Here is a 20,467-nt window from a genome sequence, read left to right on the forward strand (position 1 = left end):
TTGTAACACGTGTCACTTAACGGGAGAAATTAACACCGTTGACGATCCGAACACCTAAAGTGGTAATATTTGTAACTATAAGCACCGGAATGTGTCAAAAAAATAATTTAGGTACCTATTCAAGAAAAGTGATATAATTTGGACACTTATTTTGTATTTAAGCCTTTTATTTATATGTATTCTATATAAAATTATTTGAAATTACACTGTAATTAAATTTGTTTGCTTCAATTACTCAATTAATCTTTTATTAGAAATCAAAATTTTCCAATTTAATTTTAAAAAAATTATGTAATAATATTTAAAATTTTATATATAATATTTCATAAAAACACTAATTTGTAATCATTAATATTTTGATTTGTTAATACTTTTTGAACTCCGATTATTTCATTTACAATGTTAGTTTTTAAACTCTGACTTTAGTAAAAGAATTTGATGACTTATGCGTCGAATCAATTTATTTGTTGTAAGAAATCATTTTAATTGTAATGAAAAAAGAAAAGATAATTGTAACCCTTTGACCCGGCCTATGCGTTTCGACTAAGTCTAGTGGATCACATTATGATTATTAAAGATATTTTCCGAAACCGTTATTCCATCAATATAAAATCACATTATAAATAACATGAAATTATAAACAAATTATACTATCAAAATCCAACTCGTAAATATAGTACCAATAAATAATAATTTAATTTAAAACATGTCTTCAAATTCAAAATCACAATAAACTGAGCAGTAATAACAAAAGAGTCATCATTATAAAATCCGATATTTTAAAATAAGGTCCATATCACAAAAATAAAGTCAACTTGCAAGATAAAAACATTACAATCTGATTTACTTCAAGAGATATGTTGATCCTCCAAGTGCTCGAACCGAGGTATCTAACCAACAGTATCTGAAAGGGGGAAAACATTTTCGAAATGTGAGCTAGGCTCAATGTGTCCCAACATTTCCATAAAATCACAATATGTACAAATCATAGTCCAGTAATCTCACAAATTGGAAAAAAGAGTTTAACTTTTGAAAATCATAGTTTAAAACTTTTTCTGGTACACCATCAGTAGTTCCCAAAATTATTTTCCATATAGCTTACTTTATGCAGATAGCAAAAAGAAAGCCGACTTAAGGATAGGCTCTGAAGCTTGCATCCTTAAGCCCAAGTCAATAAGTCCATATAGCTTACCCTAAGCACACAGCAAAGGAAAGTCGACCTAATGAAACATCTTGGGGCCCTCAAGAGTCACATTAGGCCCAGTTAGCTTGATCAGAGCTATTCCATCGTAATTCAATTCCAAAATTCAATTGCACCGTGACATAAATTCCATAAATCCAAAAACATGGTAATCATATATCATTTCAAAACAAAAATTAGATAGCAGCCATATTCCATAAATTGTCACATTAAATTGGTGCATCCATAAAACAATAACCAATGAATTCGGTGTACCACATATTAAAACCAATAAAACAGTTCAATAATAAGTAGGGAACACACCTCGACAATAGGTTCAAATAGCAAATCTACTGATTGTTGGTTTCACCACGCTCTGCTACAGTTTTCGAACGGGTGAATACTGACACACGTGGTTTAACTGATCTAGAAGAGCTGGGTCGAGCTGTCGAACGATCCGGAGAGTCTCTTGTACCTTCAAACAATAATATTTATCAGTCCCAAATTCTATTTAATTGTTCAAAGCTAAACTTCTTAAGTATATAAGCATTTTTCGGGTTTGACTATCAATTTGGGGTATTTCGAGTCTGAATTTGGCCAAACGGATTGCGGAATCGGAATCAGGGCGTCGAAAAACATAAAGTATGACTTTCCAAAAATTCAAATTCTTGGTCAAAGTCAAAGTCAACCACTTTGACAATCGATTTGGAGGCCTTAGAGTTCGAATTTGACGAAACGGACTTCGGAAATGGATTCGGGACGTCGAAAATTATCAGAATAGGTATACTCGGAAAAGATTAACGGTCGTTTAATGCTCGGTCAAAGCCATTTTAAGTTTTGGTCAAAGGAAGTCAACGGTCAATGGTCGGGTCGGGTCGGGTCGGGTCGGGTTGGTCGGGTCGGGTGGGGTTAGACCGGTCAAATCAGTTCAGACCGGTCAAAACGGTTCGAACCGGTCAAAACCGGTCGAAACCGGTCAAACCCGGTTGAAAACAGGTCAAACCGGTTTCCAGCAGCGTCCACTCTCCCTGCGGCGGCGCGTGTGGCGCGTGAGGCCTCCTCCGGGGCCCTAAAAATCCCGGAAAATTTTCTAAAAATTATTTTGAGCGATTTCGAGATACTTACTACGACCGGTTCAAATTTTTGAACGGCGGAGAGCTCGATTTCAACTCGGCCGAATCTTTGACTGCTCCACCTCCTCACGCGCCGCCGTCGACGGCGAACAAGGTTGACACCGGCAGACTCGAAACGACACAAGGAACACGATGGTGCAGGAGGTGTCGTAAACGGAGCAACGATCGGCGGTGAATTTAAGATTTTCCCGGCGATAAAGCTAAAAAAAACGTCGATACTTTGACTGGAAATTCCCGACGTTTGGCCACGTTTCGCTTCAATTAAATTGAAGGGTTTGTTCCTCGCTCGATGATGAACACAACGGTGGTTTCAAAACGACGATCGAAATTCGGACGGCGTCAGAATCGGAAACTGCGTATGGGAAAGGAAAATTGGGAGCATTTTGATTCTGAAAATCAGAACCAAATTCACGCTTATAATCAAAGCTGCTGACAGATTTAGGGTAAATTCAAGGCTTGGTCCTTGGATTTCCTTCACTTCTAAAATGGCCTATAAACTCTCATAAATTTTGATTTAGTCACCAACAATTTACCAATTTTCACAATTAACCTCCAATTTCAATTAAATATTATTTTGTAAATATTCGGGTTGTTACAATTCTCCCCTCTACAAGAAATTTCGTCCTCGAAATAAACCTTATGAGAACAGTTGAGGAAACTGAGCCTCCATTGACTCCAATGTCTCCCAAGTAGCTTCTGAGGGGCCTCGATTACTCCATTGAACTTTGACCATTGGAATGCGCCTATTCCGAAGAACTCTCTCATCTCTTTCTGAGATATGAATGGGCTCTTCCTCATATGGCAAATCAGGTCTCAGCTCTACTTCCTCAACCTGAATGATGTGACTTGGATATGGACGGTATCGCCTTAACATAGACACATGAAAAACATCATGAATAAGACTAAGATGGGAAGGCAACTCGAGCTGATAAGCAACAGGTCCAACTTTCTTTAAAATACGATACGGCCCAATAAATCGCGGACTCAATTTACCCTTACGTCCAAATCTCAATATTTTCTTCCAGGGTGAAACTTTTAAAAAGACCTGATCTCCAACCTCAAACTGTATATCCTTCCTCCTTTGATCTGAATAAGATTTCTGCCTATCAAATGCCTCTTTCAGACGGTCACGGATTAATCTGACTGTGTCCTCCGTCTCACGCACTAACTCAGGTCCCAATGTTTTCCTATCACGCAACTCAGTCCAACAGATCGGAGTGCGACATTTACGCCCATAGAGTGCTTCATAAGGTGCCATACGAATGCTGGTATGATAACTGTTATTGTAAGCAAATTCATCCAATGGCAAAAAGTTCTCCCAACTACCATGAAAATCGACTACGCAACCCCGCAACATATACTCCAGAATCTGAATTACTCTCTCAGATTGACCATCAGTTTGTGGATGAAAGGATGTACTATAATCCAATCTTGTTCCCAAAGTCGTATGTAACGCCTTCTAAAATCTCGAAGTAAATCTCGGATCTCGATCAGAAATAATAGACAATGGAACACCATGCAATCTGACAATCTCTGAAATATACAATCTTGCCAGCTTGTCCAAAGTATAATTTACTCGCACAGGAATGAAGTGAGCTGCCTTTGTAAGTCTGTCAACAATCACCCAAACTGAATCTTTTTTCGAAGTAGTCATAGGCAAGCCAGTAACAAAATCCATAGTAATACGCTCCCATTTCCATTCAGGAATCTTGATAGGTTGTAACAAACCTGATGGATGTTGATGTTCTGCCTTAACTTGTTGACAAGTCAAACACCTAGCCACAAAATCAAATATGTCTTTCTTCATCCCAATCCAATGATACCTCTCTCTCAAATTCCGGTACATCTTATCTCCTCCGGGGTGCATATCATATGGACTACTATGAGCCTCAGTAAGGATAGTCTGCCTCAACTCAGCATCATTAGGCACACAATATCTACCTTTAAACCATAAAACTTCATCCTGATCAATTGCGTAATCTGACTTTTTCCCCTGCTCTACTTGCTCAAATATGGAAAGCAAGGAACTATCAAGGGGCTGCTTAGCCTTGATCTCATCAACCAAGGTCGGCTTAACTTGTAATTCTGCTAACAAAGTGCCATCGTCATATAAATTCATCTTGGCCATTAAAGACCTCAACTCCGATACCGTCTTTCGACTCAAAGCATCCGCTACAATGTTAGCTTTACCAGGGTGATAATCAATCACGCAATCATAATCCTTTAGAAGCTCTAACCAACAACGCTGTCTCAAATTAAGCTCCTTCTGGGTCAGAAGATACTTTAAGCTCTTATGATTCGTGAAAATGCAACACTTCTCTCCATAAAGATAGTGTCTCCTTCCTGCATTAAAACACAACCAAGCCCTGAATGTGAAGCATCACTATACACTGTAAAATCCTTCCCAGACTCTGGTTGAATCAACACCGGTGCTTGAGTCAAAGTTGCCTTTATTTTCTCAAAGCTCTCATGTTGTGCCTCGCCCCAGTCAAACGGCACATTCTTCCTTAACAACTTTGTCAAAGGATAAGCAATGATCGAGAAGCCCTCAACAAAACGTTGATAATAACCAGCCAAGCCCAAGAAAGTGCGGATCTCAGATACGTTCTTAGGTCGTTTCCACTTCATAATAGCCTCTATCTTGCTGGGATCGACCTGAACACCTCGCGCAGAAATAATATGCCCCAGAAACGACAGTTCTTGAAGCCAAAACTCACACTTGCTTAGTTTGGCATATAGACGATGCTCTCTCAAAGTTCGCAGAACGATCTTCAAATGCTCGTCATGTTCTGCCTCAGTTCGAGAATAGATCAGAATATCGTCAATGAAGACCACCACAAATTGATCCAAATATGGTTGGAACACCCGATTCATCAAATCCATGAAAGCTGCAGGAGCGTTTGTCAAACCAAAAGGCATCACTAAAAATTCATAATGACCATATCTAGTGCAAATGGCCGTTTTTGCAACATCAGATCCTTTAACTTTCAATTGATAATATAATACCCCGAACGAATATCAATCTTAGAGAATACAGTAGCTCCTCGCAATTGATCAAATAAGTCATCAATCCTGGGTAGTGGGTATTTATTCTTGACCGTCATTTTGTTCAATTTTCGATAGTCAATACATAATCTTAGCGACCCATCCTTCTTTTTCACGAACAGGACTGGAGCTCCCCATGGTGAAGTACTATGTCGGATAAATACTCGATCGAATAATTCTTGCAATTGGATTTTCAACTCCTTAAGTTCCTTTGGAGCCATACGATAAGGTGCCATAGAAATAGGTGAAGATCCCGGATAAGTCTCAATCTCAAACTCTACCTCTCTATCAGGAGGTAAACCAGGCAACTCCTCTGGAAAGACATCAGGAAACTCGCTAACTGTACGAATCTCTTCGATCGTGGACAATGAACCTTTAGTTTTCAAAATACAAGCAATGAAGGTCTCATATCCCTTCCGGATCATACGATCAATTTCCATCATCCATCGCTGAAACTATATTGGAGAGATAACCACGCCGTTCACCAATTAACACAACAGTCCGACCATATGAAGTCTTCAGAGTAGCCCGCTTGTATTCATAATCCAGCTTTACCTTGTGTTTATTCAACCAAACCATTCCAAGAATTAGATCGAACTCCTCTAAAGGAAGCTCCATAAGATCAGCGAGAAAAATTTCTCCCTGAACCTCGAGAGGACAACGCCAGAATACTTTATTCACTAATACCACTTGTCCTACTGGACTTGTAACTGTAACAGTATTTTCAATGTTCTCGAACGGAATCTGAAGGTTTCGAGATACTGAGCTCGATACATAGGAGTGGGTGGAGCCATTGTCCAATAGTGCAAAGTATGGAATGGAATAAATAGAAATGTACCTGCAATAACCTCAGGCTCATCTCTGTCATCACAACGTCTAGTGGCATAAACCAATGCTGGTTGTCTAGCCTCAGAAACTGTTGGCCCTCTATTTTGTTGAGGTCGTGCTCTACTGTCTGTCCTGGACGCTGAACCACGAGTCTTTCCTTGACTACGATCTCTAATTGGAGTATTTACTGTAGTCTGAGAACGCACAGGAGTCTGAGTAGCAGTCTGCTCAAAAGAAACTAGCTGAGGACAATCCCTCCGATAATGACCACTAGATCCACACTGATAGCAAAGACCCATCTTCTTACGACACTCTCCTGTGTGCTGTTTACCACAATACTCACAAAGGGGCCCTATATAATACGACGAGGAACCGCCTCGACTGACAGCTAAAGGTGAGGATGCTAGAGGCCTGAAACGTGTATTGCTTCTCTGAGGGGTCAAAGTACGAGTCCTCTTCCCGGACTGTGCTGATGACTCAACAGGGCCTGAAAATTTCTTAGATCGTTCTTGATCAACACGCTCTCTACTAGAAGCTAAAACCTCCACCTCTTCCGCATCTTTGGCTCTGCCCACCAGCACATCAAATATCTCATCTTGATGGGTTACAACTTGCCTACGCAGCTCGTATCTGAGTCCAAGGGCAAATTTATGACATCGATCTCTCTCCGTAGGTACCATACTGAATCCATACTTCAGCAACTTCAAGAACTCGATCTCATACTCAGAAACAGTCATGTCTCTCTGAACCAAGTCTTGAAACTGTTGTCGTCTCTGAGCTAAGTAGCGCTCTCCCAGAAAACGACTCCGAAAGCGATCCTTAAAGAAATTCCAGGTCAAATGATCGGTAGGAACACTACTGGTCACTGACTCCCACCAAGTGTAGGCATTGACATCTAACATCGCCACAGCACCCTGATATCTCTTAGTTGAGTCTAAACCCAACTGATCCATGCGTCTCTCTGTATCCTGGAGCCAATCCTCAGCTTCAATAGGAGCTCCACCAATCTGTCCCCCAAAAGTTCTAACTCCATTGGCAATCAAAGTCTGTAAAATAGGAACCTCTGATACAACACCAGTAGCTCTGAATGCTCCCTGTATCAACTGCAGAAATTGTCTACCAAAATTCTCATCCAAAGCAACTCCGGTAGACTCTGACTCAATATCGGTCACTTCTATGATCGGTGTAGTCATGCAGCAGATTGGTTGGGGTCGTAGGAGCAGGATCACCTATCGGAGATGGGGGATCTACCTGTATCTCATCAATCGGATATGCAAATCTAGCCACTCGACCTCGTCCACGGTTAGTTCGACGACTACGTCTAGCACTCATTTTGATGGATCTCAAGTTTACTACAGAAGATAAAACTTAGGGTTAGATAAGCACTTGGAGTCTCGAACACAATTTAAAAATCTTAATAATTTTGTGACATGGCCTTAGTAACTAGTTTTGTAAAATATTTCAAAACCGTATTTTCAATGTGGACTCATACACAGTCCGAGGGTTAAAAACCAAAAGCTCTGATACAAATAAATGTAACCCCCTAGACCCGGCCTATGTGTTTCGACTAAGTCTAGTGGATCACATTATGATTATTAAAGATATTTTCCGAAACCGTTATTCCATCAATATAAAATCACATTATAAATAACATGAAATTATAAACAAATTATACTATCAAAATCCAACTCGTAAATATAGTACCAATAAATAATAATTTAATTTAAAACATGTCTTCAAATTCAAAATCACAATAAACTGAGCAGTAATAGCAAAAGAGTCATCATTATAAAATCCGATATTTTAAAATAAGGTCTATGTCACAAAAATAAAGTCAACTTGCAAGATAAAAGCATTACAATCTGATTTATTTCTAGAGATATGTTGATCCTCCAAGTGCTCGAACTGAGGTATCTAACCAACAGTATCTGAAAGGGGGAAAACATTTTCGAAAGGTGAGCTAGGCTCAGTGTGTCCCAACATTTCCATAAAATCACAATAGGTACAAATCATAGTCCAGTAATCTCACAAATTCGTAAAAGAGTTTAACTTTTGAAAATCATAGTTTAAATCCTTTTCTGGTACACCATCAGTAGTTCCCAAAATTATTTTCCATATAGCTTACTTTATGCACATAGCAAAAAGAAAGCCGACTTAAGGATAGGCTCTGAAGCTTGTATCCTTAAGCCCAAGTCAATAAGTCCATATAGCTTACCCTAAGCACACAGCAAAGGAAAGCCGACCTAATGAAACATCTTGGGGCCCTCAAGAGTCACATTAGGCCCAGTTAGCTTGATCAGAGCTATTCCATCGTAATTCAATTCCAAAATTCAATTGCACCGTGACATAAATTCCATAAATCCAAAAACATGGTAATCATATACCATTTCAAAACAAAAATTAGATAGCAGCCATATTCCATAAATTGTCACATTAAATTGGCGCATCCATAAAACAATAACCAATGAATTCGGTGTACCACATATTAAAACCAATAAAACAGTTCAATAATAAGTAGGGAACACACCTCGACAATAGGTTCAAATAGAAAATCTACTGATTGTTGGTTTCACCACGCTCTGCTACAGTTTTCGAACGGGTGAATACTGGCACACGTGGTTTAACTGATCTAGAAGAGCTGGGTTGAGCTGTCGAACGATCCGGAGATTCTCTTGTACCTTCAAAAAATAATATTTATCAGTCCCAAATCCTATTTAATTATTCAAAGCTAAACTTCTTAAGTATATAAGCATTTTTCGGGTTTGACTATCAATTTGGGGTATTTCAAGTCTGAATTTGGCCAAAAGGATTGCGGAATCGGAATCAGGGCATCGAAAAACATAAAGTATGACTTTCCGAAAATTCAAATTCTTGGTCAAACTCAAAGTCAACCACTTTGACCGTCGATTTGGAGGTCTTCGGGTTTGAATTAGACGAAACGAACTTCGGAAACGGATTTGGGACATCGAAAACTATCAGAATAGGTATACTCAGAAAAGATTAACGGTCGTTTAATGCTCGGTCAAAGCCATTTTAAGTTTTGGTCAAAGGAAGTCAACGATCAACGGTCAACGGTCGGGTCGGGTCGGGTCAACGGTCGGGTTGGGCCGGATCGGTTGGGTCGGGTTGGTCGGATCGGTCCAGACCGGTCAAATCCGGTCAAAAACTGTCAAACCGGTCAAACCGGTCAAAACCAGTTGAAAACCGGTCAAACCGGTTTCCAGCAGCGTCCACTCTCCCTACGGCGGCGCGTGTGGTGCGTGAGGCCTCCTTCGGGGCCCTAAAAATCCCGGAAAAATTTCTAAAACTTATTTTGAGCGATTTCGAGATACTTACTACGATCGGTTCAAATTTTTGAACGACGGAGAGCTCGATTTCAACTCGGCCGAATCTTTGACTGCTCCACCTCCTCACGCGCCGCCATCGACAGCGAACAAGGTTGACACCGGCGGACTCGAAACTACACAAGGAACACGATGGTGCAGGAGGTGTCGTAAACGGAGCAACGATCGGCGGTGAATTTAAGATTTTCCCGGCGATAGAGCTAAAAAAAAGGTCGATACTTTGACTGGAAATTCCCGACGTTTGGCCACGTTTCGCTTCAATTAAATTGAAGGGTTTGTTCCTCGCTCGATGATGAACACAACGGTGGTTTCAAAACGACGATCGGAATTCGGATGACGTCGGAATCGGAGTTGGAAACTGCGTATGGGAAAGGAAAATTGGGAGCATTTTGATTCTGAAAATCAGAACCAAATGCACGCTTATAATCAAAGCGGCCGACAGATTTAGGGTAAATTCAAGGCTTGGTCCTTGGATTTCCTTCACTTCTAAAATGGCCTATAAACTCTCATAAATTTTGATTTAGTCACCAACAATTTACCAATTTTCACAATTAACCTCCAATTTCAATTAAATATTATTTTGTAAATATTCGGGTTGTTACAATAATACTTGCAAGAAATTTATGTTTCAAGTGTGAAGCGATTAAATTGTACAGTCGTGAACTTAACTTTGCCGTGGATATATATATATATATATATATATATATATATATCTATTAATTTTATAAATATGATATATTTATTTATTATATAAGATAATAGATTAAAAATTGTATTAATCAAAACTTTATCATAATGAAAGTCATTTTATTATTTTATGAAAAACTCTCAACGGACAAAACAATTTAGATTATAAAAAGTTACTAAATTTGAATGTGTTATATAAATTGCATTCAAATATATTAATTATGTTTATTACATCGATTTTTATATTTATCCTATTCATATTGAGCACGAACCATGTGGTCTTTATAGACACCCGTTTTTATCCGGGTTTTACATTTTATTAAATAATAATAATAATAATAATAATAATAATAATTATTATTATTATTATTTTTACATTTTATGACTGCTTTTAAAATAATATTTATTTGTTTTCCAAAAAAATGGTTATGACAGTCTCCGTGGTAAAAGAATTGTTATTATTTTTTGAGGATCTAGATTCAAATGCTGCCATTCCAGGGAGTGAATGTTCAATGTTAAAAGGTTGAGAATTAACTTTCAAATAAACATTACCTTGTACTTATCCCGATTAATAAAAATAATCTTATTCATATCAAAATCATATATATATATATAAACAAAATTAGAAACTTTTGGTTCTTCAAATTTAGTTTTGTTCTATTTCAAGAGAAAGAAAGAAATATTATTTTTGCTTAGGGATGGCACGAGGCGGGGCGAGCCGATTTTTTGGCCGCTCCAACCCCAATCTGAAAATATATTATCTTGATCTATCTCGATAATTTTTAGTTTTTTTCCCGTCTCAAACCCGTTCCGAGTTTTAGACTAAAATTCTGACCCCGACCCTATCCGAATATATCAATATTTTAAAATAATATATTTATAATTATTTATTATAATTTTAATAATGAAATAATATATTTTAATATTATAAAAAATATTGAAATCTTATATATATATATAATCGGTTCATGTTGATGATTTTTCACCTTAAATACGGCTACGCCGCGTCGTGAACCTACCTATTATATAACCCGCCCTATAATATTGGATTGGAACTCGTTGAGTTCGAGTATTTTAACCCTCCCTATTTTTACTTAACACAAAAACAATTATACAAGCAATACAAATTAATGTCACACACGATGCTTGGTCTAATAAACGTCTTATAATCATTTTACAAAGATTAAAGAGTTGGATTTAATTTTTTTGTTTAAATTTTGATTTGAAAAATTTAAGAAATTATCACACACTTTTTATATATATATATATTAAGATAAAATAACAAAAAGTAAACTTTTGTAAAATTTCGTTAAGTTTATATATTTTATTTTATTCTCAGTAATATTTAACCTTCAATTTACACTCGGATAAATTCTTAAATTTTAACGTATATAAATCGCCTTCAATATGGTTTATACTAATCGTCGTAACATTTTTTTCAAAAAGATAATGATTTTTATTTTAAGGTGTGAAAATTCAATTTTTCGAGTGTTGAACTAATTTTAAATTAGAGTCTCAATCAACATTTGAGTTAGGTAGGTCGAATACAAATACTTTAATAAATAAATAAATAATCATTTTTTGAAACAAATTGATCTACGTTTACCAGAAATTTATTTTTCAAGGGATCGGAAGTCAATTACGCATGAGAAAGAGTAAACACCTCCACAACGCCCAATACTAATACCTAATTGCTTATACATCATCGTGGTAGTGGAATTAAAGAATGATAAAGTCAAGAGTTACCTTACAATTTATTTTATCACTGATTAATTAATTCATTTCGAATTATAAGAAATATTCCTTATTTTGAGAAGATATCACATCATTTTGCTCGTCCTCTAATAGGAAGAATTTCCCATCAACCTCTCCTCTATACAAGAATATTCCCTTATTATTTTATTTGGGGGTCTTGCAGTAAGCATGAATCGAATATAAAACAAAAATTAAATTGAAAAATATGCTAAAAACATACACATGATTGTTATTAAAATAAAACGATATTTATTCACTTTTATTTAAAGCATACTGTTTTTTCCATGTTTGTTTTCGATAGAACGTTGTATTGAATCGTACTACGTTGATAGGATGCACTTTTCATGCCATTCTACGAAACTCGTTTATGAAAATGGACACGAGTGTATATGAAAATTAGTGATTATTACTACTTGCTAAGGACTTTTAACATTTTAACGAATTTTTTAGAGCACGTGAGCCATATTAATTATTAATAAATTCCAACTAACATGCATAATAAATAAATGAAATTAATAGACTATATTAGAACTAAAGAAAATTTACAAGAACCTAATGACAAAATATCAGTTTATTTTATGTAATAATCATATTAATCAATGACCATAATAAATATTCAATAAACCTAGGAGGACCTAAAACATGAATATTACATTTTTAATGCATAACAAGTTGATGACTAAAATGGATTAACTCTAAAATTTAAGGATCAGATCAAACACTAGACCAAAGCATGATAAAGCATGAGTAATGATTGAAATGTAAATGGAATAAAATTTGAAGTTCAAATTAAAATAAACAAAGTATTCATTCATTGACTAAATTGTAAAGTTAAAAATTTTGAATAACTAAAAATAGGATTTACCCATGCGTTAAAACACACAAATACACCCTAAAATGACGTTTAATGCAAGATATAAAACCCCACAACCTAGGCCACAAATGGCCATAACTTTAATTTGCATCATCTCTTTATTCTTTTTGCCAAATAGAGAAACTTTGGTTTCTCTCAACTTTCCCCTCCATCCTCCGTCTCTCCCACGAAAGAGACGAAGAACCGACTTCTGATTGCCATAACCAACCATCGTGGATGGTGGCTGAGAAACCCAAAACCCACTAAAATGATGCTCTCTTAACCTCAAATCCCCTTATACCCAAACCTAAAAACGTTGTGATCTTAAAACATCTAGATTGAATTGTAAAACACTTTCGACCACCGATATTGTTTTGGTTTTACAAACAAATTTAAGTCCAGATCTACTTAGAGTAGAGGTTACCTATGACAATAAAGGGTTCCCTTGCTTCGGTAGTGGATGACCAAGTTTTGAATCGGCAAGTCTCTCTCTTTCCCTTTCTCTTTGTTTTTTTTCTCTCTTGAAAAGTCCTCATTTGTTTTCATTTTTGGTTCCCTTTTTATCACAAAAAGCCTCATTTTTTCATTATCTATGTTGCATGTTATGGAAACGTGATGTGGCAATGCAGGTGGCTTCATTAGGGTTAAGGGTAAAATCCTAATCTAGAGTTAATCTAGACTGTTAGTTCACTTCCAGATCTAATAATGAAGAGTGAGGCGGTGCTGAAACAAAGTGTTAAAACCCTAGTTCCTTTCCATTTCATGTGTGGGTCATATTAGTTGTAAAGGACATTTAGAATTTTCAATATTTTTTGGTGTTTTGGTTTATTTATTTATAATAATAATAATAATAATAATATGGATCAAAAAAGGATGATTACAACTGCCCCTCTTTGCTCATTAAGGTGGAATAGGAATAGAGCATGGACATAAAGAACCATTTTTTGGCATGACCACTAAGCTTTTTGAGCTACAAGTTCTTCTCATTATGAACTTCTTCTTTGGAAATGTTGATCCACCTTTTTTTGTGATGGATGAGTCAAGGTTGAACAAGTTTTTCTCATTATGAACTTCTTCTCTTGTAAATGTTGATCCACCTCTTTCTGTGATGGATGAGGATGTTGAACAAGCTCTTGTTATTATGAGCTTATTTTCAGGGAAATGCTAATCCAACTCCTTATGTGATGGAATTGAGCATAGGTTGAACAAGTTCTTCTCATTATGAACTTCTTCTTTGGGAAATGTTGTCTAACTCCTTTTGTGACAGAATCGAGCAAAGGTTGAACAAGTTCTTCTCATTGTGAACTTCTTCTTTGGAAATGTTACTCTTTCTTCCCTTTAAGATTTGAGTTCGTTGTTGAAGTCCACTTCTTTCACTGGTGAAGAGATTAACTGCGTCTTTGTTGACTTTTAGTTTCCTGTCAAATATTCAACAATTGCTAACAATGGATGTGTATTCTCTTATCTAGTAAATGCCTAATCATGTATGAATGATGTCATTTTAGTACTGCAAGTGTCATTGTATTTCAAATTTTTTCTTTATCATCTTTGCCAGGATCTTTGCTTGAGCTGTAATCTTCGTTTCACTTTATTTCTCCACTTAGGATTAATATCTTCCCCATTTCCTATGGGCTTCTGTTTTAATGGTCTTAAAGCACCCTTTTTAGGTTTTCATCTTACATTTCTTTTTTTAACAATTTCTCTTTTACCTATTTTCGACAAGGTCTTGCTAGAGATATGCATTGGAATGAATGAATTTGTCATCATTTTTTACCCCTTCTAAAATTCGAGCTATCGATATTTGTTATGTCAGACTCTGTTAAACACTTCTATCCATAAACATAAGTGTTAACTTGGTGGCTTGCTTTGGATTTCCTGCACTTAAAGGTTAACCCAAAGTAATACCAAGAAATCTTTTGTTTTAATTTGGGCTAGGTTAGTATACTAATAATATGCTTAAAATGAATGAATCTGAGGTCTGAATTGATAAACATGAAATTCATTGATAAAATCTGGAAGTTTATACAAAGTTATGGAAATCAAAATATTGAGTAGAAAATCTAGAAATAAAAGACGGGTGCCCTAAGGATCTTTTTCAAGAGTGTTCTTGAGCCAATCACTTTGGTATAATTTGGAGCACTAAGGTGAGCCTCTATTTGAAAGATCTCAATGTTGCGAAGGTGCATACAGATGTGAAGCTTCTCTCGAACTACCAGGCATCTCGAGAGGCTTTAGTTGTCGGATACTTAATATCACAATGCATTTAAGCGACCCTTTTAGGTTTTTTATTCAAATCCTTCTTTTAGTTTCAAGATTCACTTTGCGGATTTTCATCTTGAACCCCCATTTTTTTCCTTTTTTCTCTTTTTCATTTTTCTTTTCTCTGTTCTTCTTTTCAAGTGTATTATTTCTTGAAAATTTTGAGTTTATTAGATTTATCAATGCTTCTCCATCAATTTTTGTTAAAATCAATGCTCCTGAGGAAAAAACCTTTTTTATGACGTATGGACCTTTCCAATTAGGCATCCATTCTCCCCCAGAAATCTTTATGAATAGGCAAGATCTTTTTAAACACTGGATCACTCTATCAGAATTCTCAGGCGAACCTTCTTGTCATGAGATCGCATATTTCGTTTTTTGATACATCTACCCATGACATATGACTTTCAATCTATTTTATTCAATAAGATTCAACTGATCAAATTGATCTTGAACCCATTACATTTTATCCAACTCTACTTCTTTCAAAATTTGAAATGACATAATTTCAACTTCAATAGGTATGAATGCTTCAATTTCGTATACCAAAGGGAAAGGTCTTGCCCCTATCGATGTATGCATAGTAGTTCGATACACATATAAGGAAAATGAAAATTTCTCATGCCAGTCCCTATAAGTTTCAGTGGTCTTTGTAATAATCCTCTTAATTTTTTTTGTTGCTCCTACTACCCCGTTCATCATTAGACAGTAGGTTACCGAATTATCATGCTTTATCTTGAACTACACACATATTTCATCCATAATTTTATTATTCAGATTGATAGCGTTATTTGTTATGTTCCTCTCTGGAAACCCATGTCGACAAATTATCTTATTCTTTATGAACTTGCAAACTTAAATCTTGTGATGTAGGAATAGGAATCAACCTCTACCCACTTAGTGAAATAATCAATTGCCACCAGGATGTAGTGATGTCCATTTGAGGCTTTTTGGGTGATTGACCCATTGATATCCATTCCCCATATGGAGAAAGGCCATGGTGCGGTCATGATATACAAAGGAAGAGGCATTGCATGGATCTTATTTGCATATATTTGACATTTTTGGCATATTCTTACATAATCAATACAATATTTTTGTATCGTGGCTTAATAGTACCCATATCTTATATTCTTTCTGGCCATAGATAGACCATTCGTATGTGTCCCACATATTCCACAATGCACTTCTTCTAGAATACTTATTGCTTCTTTGGAGTCCACACATCTCAATAGAACTTGAACACTGCCTTTTCTGTACAAAATTTCTCCATCAAGGATATACATGACAACCATTATTCTCAGTGTTCTTTTATCTATCTCGATGCATGTTGGGGATAGACTTGATACTTGATATACTGTAGAATATCATAGTCACATGGTTGGTCGTCTGTCTATTTTTCTATGCTATAATAATGTGATGGGGTTTCATACACTTGCATTCTGATTGGTATCATCTTAGTGTTTTTTTATTTGCGAAGGCATTGACCATTTGATTATCCTCACAGGGTAGATAAGCAAAAGTAATCTCCTAGAAATTTTTTATTAGTTAAAAGATCAAATTTCGGTATTCAACTAATTTTGGATCCTTTGTCTCTAGCATTCTCCTCATAGTTGATATACCACTAATAAAGAGTCTTTATACACCTTAAGAACTTTAATTTTTCTCTCAAAAGTTATTCTCAACCCCATGACACATGCCTCATATTCTGCCATATTATTGGTGTAAAGGAATTCCAATATACTTGTAAAAGGGTAGTATATATCTTCTAGTGAGATTACCAATGCCCCAATTCCTCATCCTAAAGCATTAGAGGCTCTATCAAAATAAAGCTTCCAGGATTTATTATTTGAAACACTTTCTTCTTCAGCTAAGATGCACATCAAATCCTCATCCGGGAAATTAAAGTTTAGAGAATCATAATCTTCTGAGGCGCGACTTGCGAGAAAGTATGCTATGGAATTTTCTTTTATTTTTTTGCTTGACATAAACGATATCAAATTCGGATAACAACATTTTTCATCTTGATATCCTACCATTTAGAGCTGGTGACTCCATATAGAACTTCAAGGGATCGAGTCTAGATATCAAGTGTGGTATAACATTGACTACCTCAACCTCTTGGTAACCCATACCAAAACACAACACAATTTCTAAATTGGTGGGTATTGGATTTCACAATCAGTGAACTTATTGCTTAGATAATAAATGGGTCTCTTCTTTCTTCCAAAATCATCATGTTACCCCAATACATATCCCATTGAATTCTCAAATACTGTTAGGTAAAGAATTAACATCGGGAATAGGGGTGCCACTAGGATTTGAGGGTTAGATAAAAATTCCTTAATAACTTCCAAATTTTCTTTGCACTCATCCTTCCATACTTTAGGGTTATTCTTTCAAAGTAATCTGAACACTGGATCACATTTATCGGTTAATTCAGAAATGAACCAAGATATATAATTTAGTCTCCCTAGGAAACCTTGAACTTCTTTTTGTGTACAAGGTGGTGGGAGTTCTTGAATTCACTTTATTCATATCTATCTCGATTCCATTTTTACTAACCACAAAACCTAGGAGTTTTCCTAATATTACCCAAAAGTGCACTTACATGGGTTAAGCTTCAACTGATACTTCCTTAATATCTGGAAAAGTTTTCTCATATTTAGAACATACTCCTCATCAGATCAGGATTTGGAAACCATGTTATCCACATAGACTTAAATTTCTTTATGCTTCATATCATGGAACAAGGTCAACAAAGTTTGTTGATAAGTTACCCCAGTATTTCTCAATCTAAACGACATTACTTTATAGGATAAGATACCCAAGATAGTTATAAATGTCTTCTTCTCCATGTCTTCGGGAATCATTTTTATTTGGCTATACTCTGAGAAATCATCCATGAAGGAAAACAATGAATGTCCTACAGTGTTATCTACTAACATGTCTATGTGAGGTAGGGGAAATTGTCCTTCAGGTTGGCTTTATTGAGATCTCTATAATCCATGCACATGTAAACTTTCCCATATTTCTTCAGCATGAGGACTATATTGGCCACCCATTATGAGTATTTGGCTACCATTAGAAACACTGCGTTGATATGTTTCATTACTTCCTCTTTGATCTTTAGTAATATTTCTGGCCTTATTCTCTTTAGTTTTTGTTAGATTGGCTTACACCTAGGCCTAATCAAGAGCTTATGAACCACTATATATGTGATCAAACTAGGCATGTCTTGGTAAAACCATGCAAAAATGTCCCTGAACTCTTAGAGCAAACCTATCAACTCTTGTCTTATTCCTGCGGACAGAGTAATACCAATTTGTATCTCTCTTCTTTATTCTTCAATCCCCAAATTCACACGATTTCTTCCTTGTAGGGAATAATCGTTTTATATTCTTTTTCTACTAAGCTTAGTAATTCATTAGGAACATCACATTCCCACCTCATTCTCACACTCATTGACATATTCCAAACACATAGGCTTCTCGAAATTTATCTCATGATATGATTCAGAAATATTCATGCTATTAACATTGTGACATCTGCACAAGAAAACGTATCCGAACATATATTAGGATAGAGACTAAAGTTTATGAAATGAATGTAAAGAATGAAGAATAAAGAATACAAAGAATGATTGTTATTTGAAAAATAAAAAAGTATCTTTAATTAAGAATTAAGTAGTCCCTATATAGTCGCCCTTTACAAAATACCCCTTAATGCTCTCGGCCATGATCATAAGGTTGGTTCTGTGTATTACTCTAAATTAGGCTTAAAAAGTACATGGAGATTCTCCACAATATAAATTTTTGACTTTTTCACCAGGGAACAAGGACGAATTCCACCAAAAAACTTTCCAGGTTTGCTTTCCCCAATTATCATGTTGTTGAACAGTCCCTCCATAGCTTCATCAAACATATCATGTTCTTTCATTTATTCCCTGGATCGGATGGTATTGATCAATTACTTCTCCACATCGTACACCCCTCTAAACTTGAAAGAATTTTTTAGATTGGGGAAAGACATATGTTCTCAAGGAATATATTTCCCTTGCAGCTTAGCCCTTCTTGTTCGACTTTCTATTTTAGCTCTTGGCTTTGTTGTTGGAACGTTGGCTTAAACACGAACCCAAATTGATCTCTCTTTATCTTAATCTCCACAGGGCTTATGATTCCATGTAGGTCATTACCCGAGCCTTTCCCGATATTGGTTTCTCTTCCTAGAGTTTGCCTCACTGACATCTTGGTGAAGTTGGATAACCTAGGGTGCGAAATTTCACTTCCATTTGCAATATAGGTTGCATTGATTAATTCTAGGGCCCTAATGATAAGGTGATATTTGTTATGGAAGAAATGATCTATTATTCAACCCAAGGCTAACTAGTTTTCCATCAATAATGAACTTTACCTTTTGGTGTAGAGACGAGGGGACTACTTATTCAAAATGGATCCATGGTCTCCACATCAAACAATTATAGGTTGAATGAATGTCTATTATAAAAAAAATCAATGTTGTAAATAGTGGGTCCAATCAGTAAATGTACATCTATTTTTCCTGTCACATTATTTATGCATTCCATTGAATGCTAAAATGACATTATGGCAGTCTTTCATGTGCGAGCTTTCTATGGGAAATATTTGCAGAGTAGTTAGAGGCATCATATTTAATACATACCCATTGTCTATTAGTACCCCTTACAGGACATTTCCATGACCCTGAGTGGTGATATTCAAAGTTTTCGCATATCCGATTCTACCTTCAGGGATCTCATCATCTGTGAATGCGATGTAATTGTCAGGAACTATATGTCCCACTATTCGATCAAATTTTCTTATGGATACATCTTCAGGGACAAACTTTTAGTTCAACATTTTTAGCAAGGCATTAAGATCTTTATTTATTATTTTTGAAGTTGCTCCACCACACTATATTCACTATTCTTTAGGAACCTTAGGAATTTCTGAGCCCAAGCCTCATTCCCTGGCACATTAATTACCTATGGAGGTGCCTCATTGAAAATTTTTAGTACTGCAACTGCCTTGGGATTTTGTTTCACATTTTCTGGCTCTTTTGAAGTCTCAAGGAAATAACATCTTTCACTTATTTTGAAATGACCTACTTCACTCACTATTTCAACAATTAATTATTTTTTCACTATATTTTCTACTTTCTCTATTGTTTACATTCTTTCGGTTGGTCCTGATTCTTTAGGTAATGATACATTTGCAGTATAATTCTAGGGAACCTATCGGGTATCCTTGAAGAGAATGGTGACAGGGTTGTGATTATGACCCTTGGATTTGTAGGCACCAGACTCTTAGCTCTATACTTAATTTTAATAATTACGAATTTCTTTGCCCCTTATGTCACATTAAAG

The sequence above is a fragment of the Hibiscus syriacus genome, unplaced genomic scaffold (assembly GCF_006381635.1).
Source record: "Hibiscus syriacus cultivar Baekdansim isolate YM2019G1 unplaced genomic scaffold, ASM638163v2 tig00113725_pilon, whole genome shotgun sequence".
NCBI classification, from domain to species: domain Eukaryota; kingdom Viridiplantae; phylum Streptophyta; class Magnoliopsida; order Malvales; family Malvaceae; genus Hibiscus; species Hibiscus syriacus.